The sequence below is a fragment of the Bacillus rossius genome, chromosome 14 (assembly GCF_032445375.1).
Source record: "Bacillus rossius redtenbacheri isolate Brsri chromosome 14, Brsri_v3, whole genome shotgun sequence".
NCBI lineage: Eukaryota > Metazoa > Arthropoda > Insecta > Phasmatodea > Bacillidae > Bacillus > Bacillus rossius.
Window position 1 is genome coordinate 37,627,440 of NC_086341.1, and position 22,129 is coordinate 37,649,568.

A 22,129-nucleotide genomic window follows, 5' to 3' on the forward strand; every position below is an offset into this window, starting at 1 on the left:
AGAGTCTAGGGTGACAACCGGCTGTGCCTAGAGTCAAAGGCGCCACCTGGCTGTGCCTAGAGTCGAGGGCGCCACCCGGCTAGACCTAGAATCAAGGGCGCCACCCGGCTGTGCCTAGAGTCTAGGGCGCCAACCGGCTGTGCCTAGAGTCTAGGGCGCCAACCGGCTGTGCCTAAAGTCTAGGGCGCCACCCGGCTGTGTTTAGAGTCTAGGGCGCCACCCGGCTGTGCCTAGAGTCTAGGGCGACAACCAGCTGTGCCTAAAGTCTAGTGCGCCATCCGGCTGGACCTAGAGTCTAGGGCGACAACCGGCTGTGCCTAGAGTCAAAGGTGCCACCTGGCTGTGCCTAGAGTCGAGGGCGCCACCCGGCTAGACCTAGAGTCTAGGGAGCCACCCAGCTGTGCCTAGAGTCTAAGGCGCCAACCGGCTGTGCCTAGAGTATAGGGCGCCAACCGGCTGTGCCTAAAGTCTAGGGCGACAAACGGCTGTGCCTAGAGTCTAGGGCGCCAACCGGCTGTGCCTAGAGTCTAGGGCGACAACCGGCTGTGCCTAGAGTCAAAGGCGCCACCTGGCTGTGCCTAGAGTCGAGGGCGCCACCCGGCTAGACCTAGAGTCAAGGGCGCCACCCGGCTGTGCCTAGAGTCTAGGGCGCCAACCGGCTGTGCCTAAAGTCTAGGGCGCCACCCGGCTGTGTTTAGAGTCTAGGGCGCCACCCGGCTAGACCAAGAGTCTAGGGCGCCACCCGGCTGTGCCTAGAGTCTAGGGCGCCAACCGGCTGTGCCTAAAGTATAGGGCGCCAACCGGCTGTGCCTAAAGTCTAGGGCGCCACCCGGCTGTGTTTAGAGTCGAGGGCGCCACCCGGCTAGACCTAGAGTCTAGGGCGCCACCCGGCTGTGCCTAGAGTCTAGGGCGCCAACCGGCTGTGCCTAGAGTCTAGGACGACAACCGGCTGTGCCTAGAGACTAGGGCACCAACCGGCTGTGCCTAGAGTCTAGGGCGACAACCGGCTGTGCCTAGAGTCAAAGGCGCCACCTGGCTGTGCCTAGAGTCTAGGGCGCCACTCGGCTGGCCTAGAGTCAAAGGCGCCACCTGGCTGTGCCTAGAGTCGAGGGCGCCACCCGGCTAGACCTAGAGTCTAGGGCGCCACCCGGCTGTGCCTAGAGTCTAGGACGCTAACCGGCTGTGCCTAGAGTCTAGGGCGACAACCGGCTGTGCCTACAGTCTAGGGCAACAACCGGCTGTGCCTAGAGTCTAGGGCGCCAAACGGCTGTGCCTAGAGTCTAGGGCGACAACCGGGTGTGACTAGAGTCAAAGGCGCCACCTGGCTGTGCCTAGAGTCAAGGGCGCCACTCGGCTGGCCTAGAGTCAAAGGCGCCACCTGGCTGTGCCTTGAGTCTAGGGCGCCTCCCGGCTGTGCCTAGAGTCTAGGACGCCACCCGGCTGCGCCTATAGTCGAGGGCGCCACCCGGCTGGACCTAGAGTCTAGGGCGACAACCGGCAGTGCCTAAAGTCAAAGGCGCCACCCGGCTGTGCCTAGAGTATAGGGCGCCAACCGGCTGTGCCTAAAGTCTAAAGCGACAACCGGCTGTGCCTAGAGTCTAGGGCGCCAACCGGCTGTGCCTAGAGTCTAGGACGACAACCGGCTGTGCCTAGAGTCAAAGGCGCCACCTGGCTGTGCCTAGAGTCGAGGGCGCCACCCGGCTAGACCTAGAGTCAAGGGCGCCACCCGGCTGTGCCTAGAGTCTAGGGCGCCAACCGGCTGTGCCTAGAGTCTAGGGCGCCAACCGGCTGTGCCTAAAGTCTAGGGCGCCACCCGGCTGTGTTTAGAGTCTAGGGCGCCACCCGGCTGTGCCTAGAGTCTAGGGCGACAACCAGCTGTGCCTAAAGTCTAGGGCGCCATCCGGCTGTACCTAGAGTCTAGGGCGACAACCGGCTGTTCCTAGAGTCAAAGGCGCCACCTGGCTGTGCCTAGAGTCGAGGGCGCCACCCGGCTGTGCCTATAGTCGAGGGCGCCACCCGGCTGGACCTAGAGTCTAGGGCGACAACCGGCTGTGCCTAGAGTCTAGGGCGCCAACCGGCTGTGCCTAAAGTCAAAGGCGCCACCCGGCTGTGCCTGTCGAGGGCGCCATCCGGCTGTGCCTAGAGTCTAGGGCGCCACCCGGCTGTGCCTATAGTCGAGGGTGCCTCCGGCTGGACCTAGAGTCTAGGGCGACAACCGGATGTGCCTAGAGTCTAGGGCACCACCCGGCTGTGCCTTAAGTCAAAGGCGCCACCCGGCTGTGTCTGTCGAGGGCGCCATCCGGCTGTGCCTAGAGTCTAGGGCGCCACCCGGCTGTGCCTATAGTCGAGGGCGCCACCCGGCTGGACCTAGAGTCTAGGGCGCCACCCGGCTGTGCCTATGATCTAGGGCGCCAACCGGCTGTGCCTAACGTCTAGGTTGACAACCGGCTGTGCCTAGAGTCTAGGGCGACAACCGGCTGTGCCTAGAGTCAAAGGCGCCACCTGGCTGTGCCTAGAGTCGAGGGCGCCACCCGGCTAGACCTAGAGTCTAGGGCGCCACCCGGCTGTGCCTAGAGTCTAGGGCGCCAACCGGCTGTGCCTAGAGTATAGGGCGCCAACCGGCTGTGCCTAAAGTCTGGCGACAACCGGCTGTGCCTAGAGTCTAGGGCGCCAACCGGCTGTGCCTAGAGTCTAGGGCGACAACCGGCTGTGCCTAGAGTCAAAGGCGCCACCTGGCTGTGCCTAGAGTCGAGGGCGCCACCCGGCTAGACCTAGAATCAAGGGCGCCACCCGGCTGTGCCTAGAGTCTAGGGCGCCAACCGGCTGTGCCTAGAGTCTAGGGCGCCAACCGGCTGTGCCTAAAGTCTAGGGCGCCACCCGGCTGTGTTTAGAGTCTAGGGCGCCACCCGGCTGTGCCTAGAGTCTAGGGCGACAACCAGCTGTGCCTAAAGTCTAGGGCGCCATCCGGCTGGACATAGAGTCTAGGGCGACAACCGGCTGTGCCTAGAGTCAAAGGCGCCACCTGGCTGTGCCTAGAGTCTAGGGCGCCACTCGGCTGGCCTAGAGTCAAAGGCGCCACCTGGCTGTGCCTTGAGTCTAGGGCGCCTCCCGGCTGTGCCTAGAGTCTAGGGCGCCACCCGGCTGTGCCTATAGTCGAGGGCGCCACCCGGCTGGACCTAGAGTCTAGGGCGACAACCGGCTGTTATTAAAGTCAAAGGCGCCACCCGGCTGTGCCTAGAGTATAGGGCGCCAACCGGCTGTGCCTAAAGTCTAGGGCGAATACCGGCTGTGCCTAGAGTCTAGGGCGCCAAACGGCTGTGCCTAGAGTCTAGGGCGCCACCCGGCTGTGCCTAGAGTCTAGGGCGCCACCCGGCTGTGCCTAGAGTCTAGGGCGCCAACCGGCTGTGCTTAGAGTCTAGGGCGACAACCGGCTGTGCCTAGAGTCAAAACGCCACCTGGCTGTGCCTAGAGTCGAGGGCGACAACCGGCTGTGCCTAGAGTCAAAATGCCACCTGGCTGTGCCAAGAGTCGAGGGCGCCACCCAAATGTGCCTAGAGTCTAAGGCGCCACCCGGCTGTGCCTAAAGTCAAAGGCGCCACCCGGCTGTGCCTGTCGAGGGCGCCATCCGGCTGTGCCTAGAGTCTAGGGCGCCACCCGGCTGTGCCTATAGTCGAGGGCGCCCCCCTGCTGGACCTAGAGTCTAGGGCGCCACCCGGCTGTGCCTAGAGTCTAGGGCGACAACCGGCTGTGCCTAAAGTCTAGGGCGCCAACCGGCTGTGCCTAGAGACTAGGGCGCCAACCGGCATGGCCTAGAGTCTAGGGCGCTACCCGGCTGTGCCTAGTCGAGGGCGCCACCCGGCTGTGCCTAGAGTCTAGGGCGCCAACCGGCTGTGCCTAACGTCTAGGTTGACAACCGGCTGTGCCTAGAGTCTAGGGCGCCAACCGGCTGTGCCTAGAGTCGAGGGCGCCACCCGGCTGTGCCTAAAGTCTAGATCGACAACCGGCTGTGCCTAGAGTCTAGGGCACCACCCGGCTGTGCCTAGAGTCTAAGGCGCCACCCGGCTGTGCCTGTCGAGGGCGCCATCCGGCTGTGCCTAGAGTCTAGGGCGCCACCCGGCTGTGCCTATAGTCGAGGGCGCCACCCGGCTGGACCTAGAGTCTAGGGCGACAACCGGCCTTGCCTAAAGTCAAAGGCGCCACCCGGCTGTGCCTAGAGTATAGGGCGCCAACCGGCTGTGCCTAAAGTCTAGGGCGACAACCGGCTGTGCCTAGAGTCTAGGGTGCCAACCGGCTGTGCCTAAAGTCTAGGGCGCCACCCGGCTGTGTTTAGAGTCTAGGGCGCCACCCGGCTGTGCCTAGAGTCTAGGGCGACAACCAGATGTGCCTAAAATCTAGGGCGCCATCCGGCTGGACCTAGAGTCTAGGGCGACAACCGGCTGTGCCTAAAGTCAAAGGCGCTACCCGGCTGTGCCTAGAGTATAGGGCGCCAACCGGCTGTGCCTAAAGTCTAGGGCGACAACCGGCTGTGCCTAGAGTCTAGGGCGCCAACCGGCTGTGCCTAGAGTCTAGGGCGACAACCGGCTGTGCCTAGAGTCAAAGGCGCCACCTGGCTGTGCCTAGAGTCGAGGGCGCCACCCGGCTAGACCTAGAGTCAAGGGCGCCACCCGGCTGTGCCTAGAGTCTAGGGCGCCAACCGGCTGTGCCTAGAGTCTAGGGCGCCAACTGGCTGTGCCTAAAGTCTAGGGCGCCACCCGGCTGTGTTTAGAGTCTAGGGCGCCACCCGGCTGTGCCTAGAGTCTAGGGCGACAACCAGCTGTGCCTAAAGTCTAGGGCGCCATCCGGCTGGACCTAGAGTCTAGGGCGACAACCGGCTGTGCCTAGAGTCAAAGGCGCCACCTGGCTGTGCCTAGAGTCGAGGGCGCCACCCGGCTAGACCTAGAGTCTAGGGCGCCACCCGGCTGTGCCTAGATTCTAGGGCGCCAACCGGCTGTGCCTAGAGTATAGGGCGCCAACCGGCTGTGCCTAAAGTCTAGGGCGACAACCGGCTGTGCCAAGAGTCGAGGGCGCCACCCGGCTGTGCCTATAGTCGAGGGCGCCACCCGGCTGGACCTAGAGTCTAGGGCGACAACCGGCTGTGCCTAGAGTCTAGGGCGCCAACCGGCTGTGCCTAAAGGTAAATGCGCCACCCGGCTGTGCCTGTCGAGGGCGCCACCCGGCTGGACCTAGAGTCTAGGGCGACAACCGGCTGTGCCTAGAGTCTAGGGCGCCAACCGGCTGTGCCTAAAGGTAAATGCGCCACCCGGCTGTGCCTGTCGAGGGCGCCATCCGGCTGTGCCTAGAGTCTAGGGCGCCACCCGGCTGTGCCTATAGTCGAGGGCGCCACCCGGCTGGACCTAGAGTCTAGGGCGACAACCGGCTATGCCTAGAGTCTAGGGCACCACCCGGCTGTGCCTTAAGTCAAAGGCGCCACCCGGCTATGCCTGTCAAGGGCGCCATCCGGCTGTGCCTAGAGTCTAGGGCGCCACCCGGCTGTGCCTATAGTCGAGGGCGCCACCCGGCTGGACCTAGAGTCTAGGGCGCCACCCGGCTGTGCCTAGAGTCTAGGGCGCCAACCGGCTGTGCCTAACGTCTAGGTTGACAACCGGCTGTGCCTAGAGTCTAGGGCGACAACCGGCTGTGCCTAGAGTCAAAGGCGCCACCTGGCTGTGCCTAGAGTCGAGGGCGCCACCCGGCTAGACCTAGAATCAAGGGCGCCACCCGGCTGTGCCTAGAGTCTAGGGCGCCAACCGGCTGTGCCTAGAGTCTAGGGCGCCAACCGGCTGTGCCTAAAGTCTAGGGCGCCACCCGGCTGTGTTTAGAGTCTAGGGCGCCACCCGGCTGTGCCTAGAGTCTAGGGCGACAACCAGCTGTGCCTAAAGTTTAGGGCGCCATCCGGCTGGACCTAGAGTCTAGGGCGACAACCGGCTGTGCCTAGAGTCAAAGGCGCCACCTGGCTGTGCCTAGAGTCGAGGGCGCCACCCGGCTAGACCTAGAGTCTAGGGAGCCACCCGGCTGTGCCTAGAGTCTAGGGCGCCACCCGGCTGTGCCTAGAGTCTAGGGCGACAACCAGCTGTGCCTAAAGTCTAGGGCGCCATCCGGCTGGACCTAGAGTCTAGGGCGACAACCGGCTGTGCCTAGAGTCAAAGGCGCCACCTGGCTGTGCCTAGAGTCGAGGGCGCCACCCGGCTAGACCTAGAGTCAAGGGCGCCACCCGGCTGTGCCTAGAGTCTAGGGCGACAACCGGCTGTGCCTAAAGTCTAGGGCGCCACCCGGCTGTGTTTAGAGTCTAGGGCGCCACCCGGCTAAACCTAGAGTCTAGGGCGCCACCCGGCTGTGCCTAGAGTCTAGGGCGCCAACCGGCTGTGCCTAAAGTATAGGGCGCCAACCGGCTGTGCCTAAAGTCTAGGGCGCCACCCGGCTGTGTTTAGAGTCGAGGGCGCCACCCGGCTAGACCTAGAGTCTAGGGCGCCACCCGGCTGTGCCTAGAGTCTAGGGCGCCAACCGGCTGTGCCTAGAGTCTAGGGCGCCAACCGGCTGTGCCTAGAGTCTAGGACGACAACCGGCTGTGCCTAGAGTCTAGAGCACCAACCGGCTGTGCCTAGAGTCTAGGGCGACAACCGGCTGTGCCTAGAGTCAAAGGCGCCACCTGGCTGTGCCTAGAGTCTAGGGCGCCACTCGGCTGGCCTAGAGTCAAAGGCGCCACCTGGCTGTGCCTAGAGTCGAGGGCGCCACCCGGCTAGACCTAGAGTCTAGGGCGCCACCCGGCTGTGCCTAGAGTCTAGGACGCTAATCGGCTGTGCCTAGAGTCTAGGGCGACAACCGGCTGTGCCTACAGTCTAGGGCAACAACCGGCTGTGCCTAGAGTCTAGGCCGCCAACCGGCTGTGCCTAGAGTCTAGGGCGACAACCATGTGTGACTAGAGTCAAAGGCGCCACCTGGCTGTGCCTAGAGTCAAGGGCGCCACTCGGCTGGCCTAGAGTCAAAGGCGCCACCTGGCTGTGCCTTGAGTCTAGGGCGCCTCCCGGCTGTGCCTAGAGTCTAGGGCGCCACCCGGCTGCGCCTATAGTCGAGGGCGCCACCCGGCTGGACCTAGAGTCTAAGGCGACAACCGGCAGTGCCTAAAGTCAAAGGCGCCACCCGGCTGTGCCTAGAGTATAGGGCGCCAACCGGCTGTGCCTAAAGTCTAGGGCGACAACCGGCTGTGCCTAGAGTCTAGGGCGCCAACCGGCTGTGCCTAGAGTCGAGGGCGCCACCCGGCTGTGCCTATAGTCGAGGGCGCCACCCGGCTGGACCTAGAGTCTAGGGCGACAACCGGCTGTGCCTAGAGTCTAGGGCGCCAACCGGCTGTGCCTAAAGTCTAGGGCGCCACCCGGCTGTGTTTAGAGTCTAGGGCGCCACCCGGCTGTGCCTAGAGTCTAGGGCGACAACCAGCTGTGCCTAAAGTCTAGGGCGCCACCCGGCTGGACCTAGAGTCTAGGGCGACAACCGGCTGTGCCTAGAGTCTAGGGCGCCAACCGGCTGTGCCTAAAGTCAAAGGCGCCACCCGGCTGTGCCTGTCGAGGGCGCCATCCGGCTGTGCCTAGAGTCTAGGGCGCCACCCGGCTGTGCCTATAGTCGAGGGTGCCTCCGGCTGGACCTAGAGTCTAGGGCGACAACCGGCTGTGCCTAGAGTCTAGGGCACCACCCGGCTGTGCCTAAAGTCAAAGGCGCCACCCGGCTGTGCCTGTCGAGGGCGCCATCCGGCTGTGCCTAGAGTCTAGGGTGCCACCCGGCTGTGCCTATAGTCGAGGGCGCCACCCGGCTGGACCTAGAGTCTAGGTTGACAACCGGCTGTGCCTAGAGTCTAGGGCGACAACCGGCTGTGCCTAGAGTCAAAGGCGCCACCTGGCTGTGCCTAGAGTCGAGGGCGCCACCCGGCTAGACCTAGAGTCTAGGGCGCCACCCGGCTGTGCCTAGAGTCTAAGGCGCCAACCGGCTGTGCCTAGAGTATAGGGCGCCAACCGGCTGTGCCTAAAGTCTAGGGCGACAACCGGCTGTGCCTAGAGTCTAGGGCGCCAACCGGCTGTGCCTAGAGTCTAGGGCGACAACCGGCTGTGCCTAGAGTCAAAGGCGCCACCTGGCTGTGCCTAGAGTCGAGGGCGCCACCCGGCCAGACCTAGAATCAAGGGCGCCACCCAGCTGTGCCTAGAGTCTAGGGCGCCAACCGGCTGTGCCTAGAGTCTAGGGCGCCAACCGGCTGTGCCTTAAGTCTAGGGCGCCACCCGGCTGTGTTTAGAGTCTAGGACGCCACCCGGCTGTGCCTAGAGTCTAGGGTGACAACCAGCTGTGCCTAAAATCTAGGGCGCCATCCGGCTGGACATAGAGTCTAGGGCGACAACCGGCTGTGCCTAGAGTCAAAGGCGCCACCTGGCTGTGCCTAGAGTCTAGGGCGCCACTCAGCTGGCCTTGAGTCAAAAGCGCCACCTGGCTGTGCCTTGAGTCTAGGGCGCCTCCCGGCTGTGCCTAGAGTCTAGGGCGCCACCCGGCTGTGCCTATAGTCGAGGGCGCCACCCGGCTGGACCTAGAGTCTAGGGCGACAACCGGCTGTGCCTAAAGTCAAAGGCGCCACCCGGCTGTGCCTAGAGTATAGGGCGCCAACCGGCTGTGCCTAAAGTCTAGGGCGACAACCGGCTGTGCCTAGAGTCTAGGGCGCCAACCGGCTGTGCCTAGAGTCTAGGGCGCCACCCGGCTGTGCCTAGAGTCTAGGGCGCCACCCGGCTGTGCCTAGAGTCTAGGGCGCCAACCGGCTGTGCTTAGAGTCTAGGGCGACAACCGGCTGTGCCTAGAGTCAAAACGCCACCTGGCTGTGCCTAGAGTCGAGGGCGACAACCGGCTGAGCCTAGAGTCAAAATGCCACCTGGCTGTGCCAAGAGTCGAGGGCGCCACCCGGCTGGACTTAGAGTCTAGGGCTCCACCCAAATGTGCCTAGAGTCTAAGGCGCCACCCGGCTGTGCCTAAAGTCAAAGGCGCCACCCGGCTGTGCCTGTCGAGGGCGCCATCCGGCTGTGCCTAGAGTCTAGGGCGCCACCCGGCTGTGCCTATAGTCGAGGGCGCCACCCGGCTGGACCTAGAGTCTAGGGCGCCACCCGGCTGTGCCTAGAGTCTAGGGCGACAACCGGCTGTGCCTAAAGTCTAGGGCGACAACCGGCTGTGCCTAGAGTCTAGGGCGCCAACCGGCATGGCCTAGAGTCTAGGGCGCTACCCGGCTGTGCCTAGTCGAGGGCGCCACCCGGCTGTGCCTAGAGTCTAGGGCGCCAACCGGCTGTGCCTAACGTCTAGGTTGACAACCGGCTGTGCCTAGAGTCTAGGGCGCCAACCGGCTGTGCCTAGAGTCGAGGGCGCCACCCGGCTGTGCCTATTGTCTAGGGCGACAACCGGCTGTGCCTAGAGTCTAGGGCACCACCCGGCTGTGCCTAGAGTCTAAGGCGCCACCCGGCTGTGCCTGTCGAGGGCACCATCCGGCTGTGCCTAGAGTCTAGGGCGCCACCCGGCTGTGCCTAGAGTCTAAGGCGCCAACCGGCTGTGCCTAGAGTATAGGGCGCCAACCGGCTGTGCCTAAAGTCTAGGGCGACAACCGGCTGTGCCTAGAGTCTAGGGCGCCAACCGGCTGTGCCTAGAGTCTAGGGCGACAACCGGCTGTGCCTAGAGTCAAAGGCGCCACCTGGCTGTGCCTAGAGTCGAGGGCGCCACCCGGCCAGACCTAGAATCAAGGGCGCCACCCAGCTGTGCCTAGAGTCTAGGGCGCCAACCGGCTGTGCCTAGAGTCTAGGGCGCCAACCGGCTGTGCCTTAAGTCTAGGGCGCCACCCGGCTGTGTTTAGAGTCTAGGACGCCACCCGGCTGTGCCTAGAGTCTAGGGTGACAACCAGCTGTGCCTAAAATCTAGGGCGCCATCCGGCTGGACATAGAGTCTGAGGCGACAACCGGCTGTGCCTAGAGTCAAAGGCGCCACCTGGCTGTGCCTAGAGTCTAGGGCGCCACTCGGCTGGCCTAGAGTCAAAGGCGCCACCTGGCTGTGCCTTGAGTCTAGGGCGCCTCCCGGCTGTGCCTAGAGTCTAGGGCGCCACCCGGCTGTGCCTATAGTCGAGGGCGCCACCCGGCTGGACCTAGAGTCTAGGGCGACAACCGGCTGTGCCTAAAGTCAAAGGCGCCACCCGGCTGTGCCTAGAGTATAGGGCGCCAACCGGCTGTGCCTAAAGTCTAGGGCGACAACCGGCTGTGCCTAGAGTCTAGGGCGCCAACCGGCTGTGCCTAGAGTCTAGGGCGCCACCCGGCTGTGCCTAGAGTCTAGGGCGCCACCCGGCTGTGCCTAGAGTCTAGGGCGCCAACCGGCTGTGCTTAGGGTCTAGGGCGACAACCGGCTGTGCCTAGAGTCAAAACGCCACCTGGCTGTGCCTAGAGTCGAGGGCGACAACCGGCTGAGCCTAGAGTCAAAATGCCACCTGGCTGTGCCAAGAGTCGAGGGCGCCACCCGGCTGGACTTAGAGTCTAGGGCTCCACCCAAATGTGCCTAGAGTCTAAGGCGCCACCCGGCTGTGCCTAAAGTCAAAGGCGCCACCCGGCTGTGCCTGTCGAGGGCGCCATCCGGCTGTGCCTAGAGTCTAGGGCGCCACCCGGCTGTGCCTATAGTCGAGGGCGCCACCCGGCTGGACCTAGAGTCTAGGGCGCCACCCGGCTGTGCCTAGAGTCTAGGGCGACAACCGGCTGTGCCTAAAGTCTAGGGCGACAACCGGCTGTGCCTAGAGTCTAGGGCGCCAACCGGCATGGCCTAGAGTCTAGGGCGCTACCCGGCTGTGCCTAGTCGAGGGCGCCACCCGGCTGTGCCTAGAGTCTAGGGCGCCAACCGGCTGTGCCTAACGTCTAGGTTGACAACCGGCTGTGCCTAGAGTCTAGGGCGCCAACCGGCTGTGCCTAGAGTCGAGGGCGCCACCCGGCTGTGCCTATTGTCTAGGGCGACAACCGGCTGTGCCTAGAGTCTAGGGCACCACCCGGCTGTGCCTAGAGTCTAAGGCGCCACCCGGCTGTGCCTGTCGAGGGCACCATCCGGCTGTGCCTAGAGTCTAGGGCGCCACCCGGCTGTGCCTATAGTCGAGGGCGCCACCCGGCTGGACCTAGAGTCTAGGGCGACAACCGGCCTTGCCTAAAGTCAAAGGCGCCACCCGGCTGTGCCTAGAGTATAGGGCGCCAACCGGCTGTGCCTAAAGTCTAGGGCGACAACCGGCTGTGCCTAGAGTCTAGGGCGCCAACCGGCTGTGTCTAGAGTCTATGGCGCCAACCGGCTGTGCCTAAAGTCTAGGGCGCCACCCGGCTGTGTTTAGAGTCTAGGGCGCCACCCGGCTGTGCCTAGAGTCTAGGGCGACAACCAGATGTGCCTAAAGTCTAGGGCGCCATCCGGCTGGACCTAGAGTCTAGGGCGACAACCGGCTGTGCCTAGAGTCAAAGGCGCCACCTGGCTGTGCCTAGAGTCGAGGGCGCCACCCGGCTAGACCTAGAGTCTAGGGCGCCACCCGGCTGTGCCTAGAGTCTAGGGCGCCAACCGGCTGTGCCTAGAGTATAGGGCGCCAACCGGCTGTGCCTAAAGTCTAGGGCGACAACCGGCTGTGCCAAGAGTCGAGGGCGCCACCCGGCTGTGCCTATAGTCGAGGGCGCCATCCGGCTGGACCTAGAGTCTAGGGCGACAACCTCTGTGCCTATAGTCTAGGGCGCCAACCGGCTGTGCCTAAAGTCAAAGTCGCCACCCGGCTGTGCCTGTCGAGGGCGCCATCCGGCTGTGCCTAGAGTCTAGGGCGCCACCCGGCTGTGCCTATAGTCGAGGGCGCCACCCGGCTGGACCTAGAGTCTAGGGCGACAACCGGCTGTGCCTATAGTCTAGGGCACCACCCGGCTGTGCCTTAAGTCAAAGGCGCCACCCGGCTGTGCCTGTCGAGGGCGCCATCCGGCTGTGCCTAGAGTCTAGGGCGCCACCCGGCTGTGCCTATAGTCGAGGGCGCCACCCGGCTGGACCTAGAGTCTAGGGCGCCACCCGGCTGTGCCTAGAGTCTAGGGCGACAACCGGCTGTGCCTAAAGTCTAGGGCGACAACCGGCTGTGCCTAGAGTCTAGGGCCCCAACCGGCATGGCCTAGAGTCTAGGGCGCTACCCGGCTGTGCCTAGTCGAGGGCGCCACCCGGCTGTGCCTAGAGTCTAGGGCGCCAACCGGCTGTGCCTAACGTCTAGGTTGACAACCGGCTGTGCCTAGAGTCTAGGGCGCCAACCGGCTGTGCCTAGAGTCGAGGGCGCCACCCGGCTGTGCCTAAAGTCTAGGGCGACAACCGGCTGTGCCTAGAGTCTAGGGTACCACCCGGCTGTGCCTAGAGTCTAAGGCGCCACCCGGCTGTGCCTGTCGAGGGCGCCATCCGGCTGTGCCTAGAGTCTAGGGCGCCACCCGGCTGTGCCTATAGTCGAGGGCGCCACCCGGCTGGACCTAGAGTCTAGGGCGACAACCGGCCTTGCCTAAAGTCAAAGGCGCCACCCGGCTGTGCCTAGAGTATAGGGCGTCAACCGGCTGTGCCTAAAGTCTAGGGCGACAACCGGCTGTGTTTAAAGTCTAGGGCGCCATCCGGCTGGACCTAGAGTCTAGGGCGACAACCGGCTGTGCCTAGAGTCAAAGGCGCCACCTGGCTGTGCCTAGAGTCGAGGGCGCCACCCGGCTAGACCTAGAGTCTAGGGCGCCACTCGGCTGTGCCTAGAGTCTAGGGCGCCAACCAGCTGTGCCTAGAGTATAGGGCGCCAACCGGCTGTGCCTTAAGTCTAGGTCGACAACCGGCTGTGCCTAGAGTCTAGGGCGCCAACCGGCTGTGCCTAGAGTCTAGGGCGACAACCGGCTGTGCCTAGAGTCAAAGGCGCCACCTGGCTGTGCCTAGAGTCGAGGGCGCCACCCGGCTAGACCTAGAGTCAAGGGCGCCACCCGGCTGTGCCTAGAGTCTAGGGCGCCAACCGGCTGTGCCTAGAGTCTAGGGCGCCAACCGGCTGTGCCTAGAGTCTAGGGCGCCAACCGGCTGTGCCTTAAGTCTAGGGTGCCACCCGGCTGTGTTTAGAGTCTAGGGCGCCACCCGGCTAGACCTAGAGTCTAGGGCGCCACCCGGCTGTGCCTAGAGTCTAGGGCGCCAACCGGCTGTGCCTGGAGTATAGGGCGCCAAGGCTGTGCCTAAAGTCTAGGGCGCCACCCGGCTGTGTTTAGAGTCGAGGGCGCCACTCGGCTAGACCTAGAGTCTAGGGCGCCACCCGGCTGTGCCTAGAGTCTAGGGCGCCAACCGGCTGTGCCTAGAGTCTAGGGCGCCAACCGGCTGTGCCTAGAGTCTAGGGCGACAACCGGCTGTGCCTAGAGTCTAGGGCGCCAACCGGCTTTGCCTAGAGTCTAGGGCGACAACCGGCTGTGCCTAGAGTCAAAGGCGCCACCTGGCTGTGCCTAGAGTCTAGGGCGCCACTCGGCTGGCCTAGAGTCAAAGGCGCCACCTGGCTGTGCCTAGAGTCGAGTGCGCCACCCGGCTAGACCTAGAGTCTAGGGCGCCACCCGGCTGGACCTAGAGTCTAGGGCGCCAACCGGCTGTGCCTAGAGTCTAGGGCGACAACCGGCTGTGCCTAAAGTCTAGGGCGACAACCGGCTGTGCCTAGAGTCTAGGGCGCCATCCGGCTGTGCCTAGAGTCTAGGGCGACAACCGGCTGTGCCTAGAGTCAAAGGCGCCACCTGGCTGTGCCTAGAGTCTAGGGCGCCACTCGGCTGGCCTAGAGTCAAAGGCGCCACCTGGCTGTGCCTTGAGTCTAGGGCGCCTCCCGGCTGTGCCTAGAAACTAGGGCGCCACCCGGCTGTGCCTATAGTCGAGGGCGCCACCCGGCTGGACCTAGAGTCTAGGGCGACATCCGGCTGTGCCTAAAGTCAAAGGCGCCACCCGGCTGTGCCTAGAGTCTAGGGCGCCAACCGGCTGTGCCTAGAGTCTAGGGCGACAACCGGCTGTGCCTAGAGTCAAAGGCGCCACCTGGCTGTGCCTAGAGTCGAGGGCGCCACCCGGCTAGACCTAGAGTCAAGGGTGCCACCCGGCTGTGCCTAGAGTCTAGGGCGCCAACCGGCTGTGCCTAGAGTCTAGGGCGCCAACCGGCTGTGCCTAAAGTCTAGGGCGCCACCCGGCTGTGTTTAGAGTCTAGGGCGCCACCCGGCTGTGCCTAGAGTCTAGGGCAACATCCAGCTGTGCCTAAAGTCTAGGGCGCCATCCGGCTGGACCTAGAGTCTAGGGCGACAACCGGCTGTGCCTAGAGTCAAAGGCGCCACCTGGCTGTGCCTAGAGTCGAGGGCGCCACCCGGCTAGACCTAGAGTCTAGGGCGCCACCCGGCTGTGCCTAGAGTCTAGGGCGCCAACCGGCTGTGCCTAGAGTATAGGGCGCCAACCGGCTGTGCCTAAAGTCTAGGGCGACAACCGGCTGTGCCAAGAGTCGAGGGCGCCACCCGGCTGTGCCTATAGTCGAGGGCGCCACCCGGCTGGACCTAGAGTCTAGGGCGACAACCGGCTATGCCTAGAGTCTAGGGCGCCAACCGGCTGTGCCTAAAGTCAAAGGCGCCACCCGGCTGTGCCTGTAGAGGGCGCCATCCGGCTGTGCCTAGAGTCTAGGGCGCCACCCGGCTGTGCTTATAGTCGAGGGCGCCACCCGGCTGGACCTAGAGTCTAGGGCGACAACCGGCTGTGCCTAGAGTCTAGGGCACCACCCGGCTGTGCCTTAAGTCAAAGGCGCCACCCGGCTGTGCCTGTCGAGGGCGCCATCCGGCTGTGCCTAGAGTCTAGGGCGCCACCCGGCTGTGCCTATAGTCGAGGGCGCCACCCGGCTGGATTTAGAGTCTAGGGCGGCACCCGGCTGTGCCTAGAGTCTAGGGCGCCAACCGGCTGTGCCTAACGTCTAGGTTGACAACCGGCTGTGCCTAGAGTCTAGGGCGATAACCGGCTGTGCCTAGAGTCAAAGGCGCCACCTGGCTGTGCCTAGAGTCGAGGGCGCCACCCGGCTAGACCTAGAGTCTAGGGCGCCACCCGGCTGTGCCTAGAGTCTAGGGCGCCAACCGGCTGTGCCTAGAGTATAGGGCGCCAACCGGCTGTGCCTAAAGTCTAGGGCGACAACCGGCTGTGCCTAGAGTCTAGGGCGCCAACCGGCTGTGCCTAGAGTCTAGGGCGACAACCGGCTGTGCCTAGAGTCAAAGGCGCCACCTGGCTGTGCCTAGAGTCGAGGGCGCCACCCGGCTAGACCTAGAATCAAGGGCGCCACCCGGCTGTGCCTAGAGTCTAGGGCGCCAACCGGCTGTGCCTAGAGTCTAGGGCGCCACCCGTCTGTGCCTAGAGTCTAGGGCGCCAACCGGCTGTGCCTAGAGTATAGGGCGCCACCCGGCTGTGCCTAAAGTCTAGGGTGCCAACCGGCTGTGCCTAGAGTCTAGGGCGCCAACCGGCTGTGCCTAGAGTCTAGGGCGACAACCGGCTGTGCCTAGAGTCAAAGGCGCCACCTGGCTGTGCCTAGAGTCGAGGGCGCCACCCGGCTAGACCTAGAGTCAAGGGCGCCACCCGGCTGTGCCTAGAGTCTAGGGCGCCAACCGGCTGTGCCTAGAGTCTGGGGCGCCAACCGGCTGTGCCTAAAGTCTAGGGCGCCACCCGGCTGTGTTTAGAGTCTAGGGCGCTACCCGGCTAGACCTAGATTCTAGGGCGCCACCCGGCTGTGCCTAGAGTCTAGGGCGCCAACCGGCTGTGCCTAGAGTATAGGGCGCCAACCGGCTGTGCCTAAAGTCTAGGGCGCCACCCGGCTGTGTTTAGAGTCGAGGGCGCCACCCGGCTAGACCTAGAGTCTAGGGCGCCACCCGGCTGTGCCTAGAGTCTAGGGCGCCAACCGGCTGTGCCTAGAGTCTAGGGCGCCAACCGGCTGTGCCTAGAGTCTAGGGCGACAACCGGCTGTGCCTAGAGTCTAGGGCGCCAACCGGCTGTGCCTAGAGTCTAGGGCGACAACCGGCTGTGCCTAGAGTCAAAGGCGCCACCTGGCTGTGCCTAGAGTCTAGGGCACCACTCGGCTGGCCTAGAGTCAAAGGCGCCACCTGGCTGTGCCTTGAGTCTAGGGCGCCTCCCGGCTGGGCCTAGAGTCTAGGGCGCCACCCGGCTGACAGCGCATGTAACCAATAACGGAACTGTTCTTACTCGCGCTCTGTACAGCTGTTAAATTTAAATAAATCTTGTTTTGATTCGTCATTATGATTTTAGACAAAACATAAGTAATTGATTCATCAAAAGCCATAACTTTATTTGCATAATAAATTCATACTGTTATTAAAAATACTTTATTTAATTTAAAGTTTTCATCACTGATTAATAATAATACTAAATAACACATTCGCTCAATATTATTTAAATTTAAAAATTAAATTAGCTTTTTTAATTGTGAAACATTTTTTAAAATAATGGAAATACAACTTCAGGAAATTGATAAGTACATTAAAAACATAATATGTTTTTAAAAGATGAAATTATATGTGTAATTTTCGTAAATTAATTATAATATTTCATTTTTTCAAGAACATTTAATTATATTACAATTTATTTCTTATAGACTCATTAGTTATAGAATCCAGAAAATTTAAACAGTTTGTTTATATATATTCATCGTCCATGAATTAGTTCAGAATTAATTAATAATTTATTATATTAAGCAAATCATTTGAATATAAATATTTGAATGCTGTTTTTAAAACAATGAGCACTAACGGTTCTTATATTTTATAAATTGTGTAATTAAAAACTTATTGTGTATTAAAATTAATGTTTATAAATTTATATTTTCAATATTTTATTTTTTTAATGATCTATTTGGTTAAAAACGTTAAAAAGTTATAATCTTTGATAAATTGTTGAGGTTACTTTTATTAAATATGAAATATCCAAACTTTTAAACATATTTATTTTTTATTTTGCTTAATGATATTTCAGATTATAATACAATTAAGGATACTTTTTTAACAACCATTGTTCACAAAAAATTATTGTATTTCTAAGGAAAAGAGATAGCAGTTGTAGGAATCCATAGTAATTTCAGCAGTTTTTATGCCATACAAATATTGAATTTTTATTATTAAATATTGTCTTTCTTGTATTACAGATCACATGTAAAGTAATTTTCAGAAAGAAAAACACAGTGTCTATAGATGGTATCATTACAGATTTAGTCAAGCCCAAAAATATTAATTCAATTATAAACGTCAATGACGTCACTGGGAAACGTTTCGTGACAGCCATTCACTATTTTAAATCAGACATTCTACTAAAATATAGACTATGCTTTGGCGAAGTGAAATTTGGCAAATCAAACGACAATAAAATTTAATGGCCTAAGACGGTAAAAACAAAATTAATCTTTCGTTTCCTCTCCATAACTTTAATTAAAAAAGCCCACGACAGATCTCGTGAATTTTTCAAGTTAGCATGAGGATTTCAATCTGTTATATTTGGACGCTGTCGTATTTGAAGAAATACGGTGTGCAGATTTTCAGAAGAAACCACGTGATTGGAATACTGTTCAAAATATCCAAATGTTTACGAATATAATTTTTTTTTAATATTCTGACGGTGGAGGAGTAATTTTGTTTCCGTATTTCTTTTCAAACTGTGTTTTTATAAGAGTGACATTGGCTAAGAATTGGCAGAATTCAGAAGCACCAGCGAGCGTGTTACACATAATCGCACATTAGCAACACAAATATACCCCTAACTAGTTGAGGTTAGCGGTCCTTAGACTGCAGGGTTCATCTTCAAGGATTGTATTATGTCTTGCCCCTTCAGAACAAGTGAACCGGCTTCTCGCAGAACAGGTCGGTATTGCGGGTTGCCTATATCTTTTACGGCTACTCACCTGGAGTTTGAATGCTAAATATACGACATAGGCCGATTCTTGTCTTCCGCGTATGAGGATACATTGGCCTACGGTTTGCGATAATAACTATCAAAGCCAGCTACTGCAAACATTGTCACTTGCGTTCTGTTACAAACAATTTTTCAATAGTATTTGAAAAATTTTAAGTCGTAATTATACACAAAACGTTTTAAAAATTACCAAAAATGAAATATCAGTGTCCAATGGCACTAACTAAGCATAAAAACGTATCACCAACCATGACACACTAATTTTACGATTATATTATCACTTAGTAAATAACGCTTTCATCGATGGACTCGAAAAATTTCTACTCCGCAGCTTGATTGCGCGTTATAAAACACAAATTTTTTAACGACAAAAAGTACACGGTGTCACCAGACGAGGTAGTAATTGGGCGAGCGCTCGCAATGTTGTAGTGAAGAGACAGTGACGATTGCAAACATCGTCCTGGAGCAGCAGTGAAAAAACTGTGTGAAGTAAAATGAAAATATAAAAGAAAAATCCAGCCCGTGCCCAAACGAAAGAGGAATGTCTGCGCTTCACTGACCTCCAGTCAGACCCCGAACATAACCGAAGTCTACAGCTCGCTTAAGCAACTATGCGGTTGGAATAAGAAAAAATTATTTTCAGAATTTTTAATATAGTTCGTGTTTTTTTTTTTTTTTGAGTATTTTAAATGACGCTCATTTAAGCTAACCAACCTTTTAAAATGTGTAAATTATTTTATTAATTATCATCAAATGTGTATTCTCTATTTTTCAACCTAGATAAAAATTAATATCAATGATATTTTAATTCAATTTTGTACAAAATTTTACAAACATCTGTCATTTTAAAATCAATAATTCTGTTCAATTTACAAAAAAAAAAATGCATTGTAGATATTTTGTTACATTGTTATTTACTTTTGGTATTAGATTCGTATTCATAATAAAATAAAAAGAACGTAATCGCCAATTAAAAATTCTATGAAGGAAGACATTGCAACCAATTGTGTAACATGATGTTTACGCCATTTTAGTCCCTAATTGTATTTTATTTATTTTTTTTGTAAAATTTTAGTTTTTACAACTGTAGCAAATCTTTTCAAAATCTTAATTTTTTTCCTATAAAACACATTTGTCTGACATTTGTGAAGTCTAAAAGTTTTCAAGTGAGTAAAGGTTTGTGTAGTTTCGCGACTTTCGTTTTGTTTGTAAATGATAAACAAGTTTTACACGCTATGTTAAAATAAATTTCTAAACATTTTAAGGTAATTTAATTAGCCTATTTTCCTTTTTTTAATGACACTTATAGTTATGTTTCGTAACGTATGTCATTCAGGAGTTATTTCTGCTTGCAGATTTTTAATGAATCAAATTTTTTATAAATTTATTTTTTTTGGTTGAGAACTCCCAATTTCAACACAAAACAATAAAAAAAAGTTTATTTGCGAAACTTTTTTTTTAGTTTGAGTTTCAGACCTTATTAGAGAACGCGTCAACACTCGGTGAAAACAATTTGCAGCAACTGTTGAGCACGTAAGTTAGAAATGGCTTTGTTAGTGCCGGGAAAACAGCGACTGAGAAGGGTGGGAATTTCTAACGATCTCGTTTTCGTCTCACTTTGTAGAAGATGGAGGGGGGGTTACGGCAACTTTCCCGCTAACAGTTAATACTCTTCACGTCAACTGGCTCTCGACGATTAATATCGTTCCGCTTAATCGTGCAAGGGATAGTGATCAAAAGGATAATGTGAATGGATATAAAGATAACTTCCACACCGTGTCTTGAACTACCGAAGAGCTGTTCTAACGAAATGTTTTTTTTTTTACTGTCTCAATTACTTGGCGTTGCGTAGGCTGTTCTCATATATACTGGTCGTATAAAATAACTTTCCTCTTATTTTAAAATTCAAGTTTGTCAAATTATATCAAGTAGTATCAAAATAATAATTCAATGTTTGGGAAAGAAGGTTATGTGTAGTTTTTTTCCCGAATTATATAAATACAATAAAATAAACGATTTGTTTACTTTTATAGAAATTATAAGTTATAACAAACCAACTGCGCAGTGATGTGTACACGCACAAAGCTGTGTACAGGAAGTAAGTATTTAATAAAGAACTTCTTAGTAAACTAAATTTTTGATTGATAATTTCACCAGGCTATAGAAGAGGCAAAGTATAACTGCCCATGTGAGAAGGCAATCCTCTATTAGGTCGATGTCTGCAACATTTAAAAACTGGCCTCGTGATTTATTTATGGTCATTGTGTTATGGGTAGGATCTACCCCCAACTGTACTAGATCTTTAGTATTAATTTTCATTTTCAATTTAGTACTTTATATGTATATTTTTGCATGTTTCTCTGATTATGGATAGCCTGAACACATGAACTTCCTAGGACAAAAGCACACTCGCTCACGAGCAGAGTGGCGCAATTTTCTTTTCTTATTACCACTTCCAGGAGAGGGGTAATAGGAAAGAGGGTTAGAACTAGAGCGACACATGTCTCGTGTTGTACAAGAGACCTATTTTATACAAGACACACAGTGTACACAAATAGACACAGTAATCAGTCACTTCAATTCGTAGTCGTAGTACAAGCGGTATTGGCGGCATGGAACACGCGCGCATCGGATGGACTCAGGGACCTCGATAACTTTCCTTTGGAGAGCTATCACTTGCAATTCAGTCCCGTTACAATGCTAAGTCGCTCTGAGGTTGCGCAATAGCATGAAATGAGATCCAACCTTTTTTGGAGGAGTTTGTGAGTTTATGGGTTAAGACTTATGCACATTAGTCATTCGCTGTTGCACCGAAACCTTTACTTTCTGTCCGCAGCAGGGACTTTGCATGTCTTCATGTGGGTTTTCATATTATCTTTTCTGGCAAACTGCTTATAACATTCCTCACAACCAAAAATTTTGCGAGGAGGATTCTTAGCACATTTCTCTCTTCTCGTGTTGACGAGCATTGCTGATGTTTGAGAAAATTTTGTCACAGTAACGGCACCGATGTTCGTTAGATGTTGTCGAATCACCAGCCATTGAAATCTCCATGGAGGGCGAAACGTCGTTCATCGAGGTTTCCTGTGCAGTGCAGTGCAGTGCAGTGCAGTGCAGTGCAGTGAATTGCTTCATACGTTTGCAATACTGGATCTACAGACCAGAATTCCATATCTGATCATTCAAAAGACTTAAGTATAAGGTCGTTAATGGCGGCAGAAATTTTGTACTTGTAGGTCAGCATGGCACGTTCTCATGACCTGCATATGTATATCCCAAATATTTGGATATATTCAATAGCTATTTAGTTCTGATATCATTGTCACAATGTGGCTAGGCGGTCATAGATGCATACTTTCCTTCGATCTCAGGATAATCTCCGTTCAAAATTTTGAGTAGCATCTCAGAAAACCTTCCAGAGGAAATATTGCCTCTTGAACGGTGTTTTCCTTAAGGGAGAGTTTATTGACGCAGGACCACAGATGTGTGGCTTTTATGCACGCCTTAACCTCGACAACTCGTGCTCCTCAATGTGGAAGAGGAAGAGTGTGAAAGTCCCGAGCCAGCAGTACAGCAACTACGACCATCACCCCATCATTATTCCTGATGTCTTTGAGTGTTCTGTTTAGTGCTTCTAACCCGCCCTTGTGTGCAATGCAGAGATGGCGCTATTCTCAACGACGAAACTTTATTTTCTGGATGTACTAAGTTGCTACAGCGTGCAACGATGGTGACGTGTGCCCTCACGTCATTATTTCTTTGTTTTTACCCTCACTGGGTTTGAACCAAGAACGTAAGTGCGCGTTTTATTTTAAATTTTGATAATTTAATTATAATTGTTTTCGAAATTTTAAGTTTTTTTCAGATTAAATTTTAATAATAATTACGTCTTTTCAAGATGGTGGTAGTGACACCATAATCCAAGATAGTGGAGTGTTTTTATATAAGTTTTAAAATTTTTACCGATTTTCTAGCATAAAAAATATGGATTTTCGAGATGGCAGTAGTAACGAAAAGTGCAACGTTCTAGAATCCAAGATGGTGTCCATAACTAAACGCGCAACAATGATGTCATACACGTCCAAAATGGCGGGGGTAACTACACATGCAACGTTTCTAGAATCCAAGATGTTGATCGTAA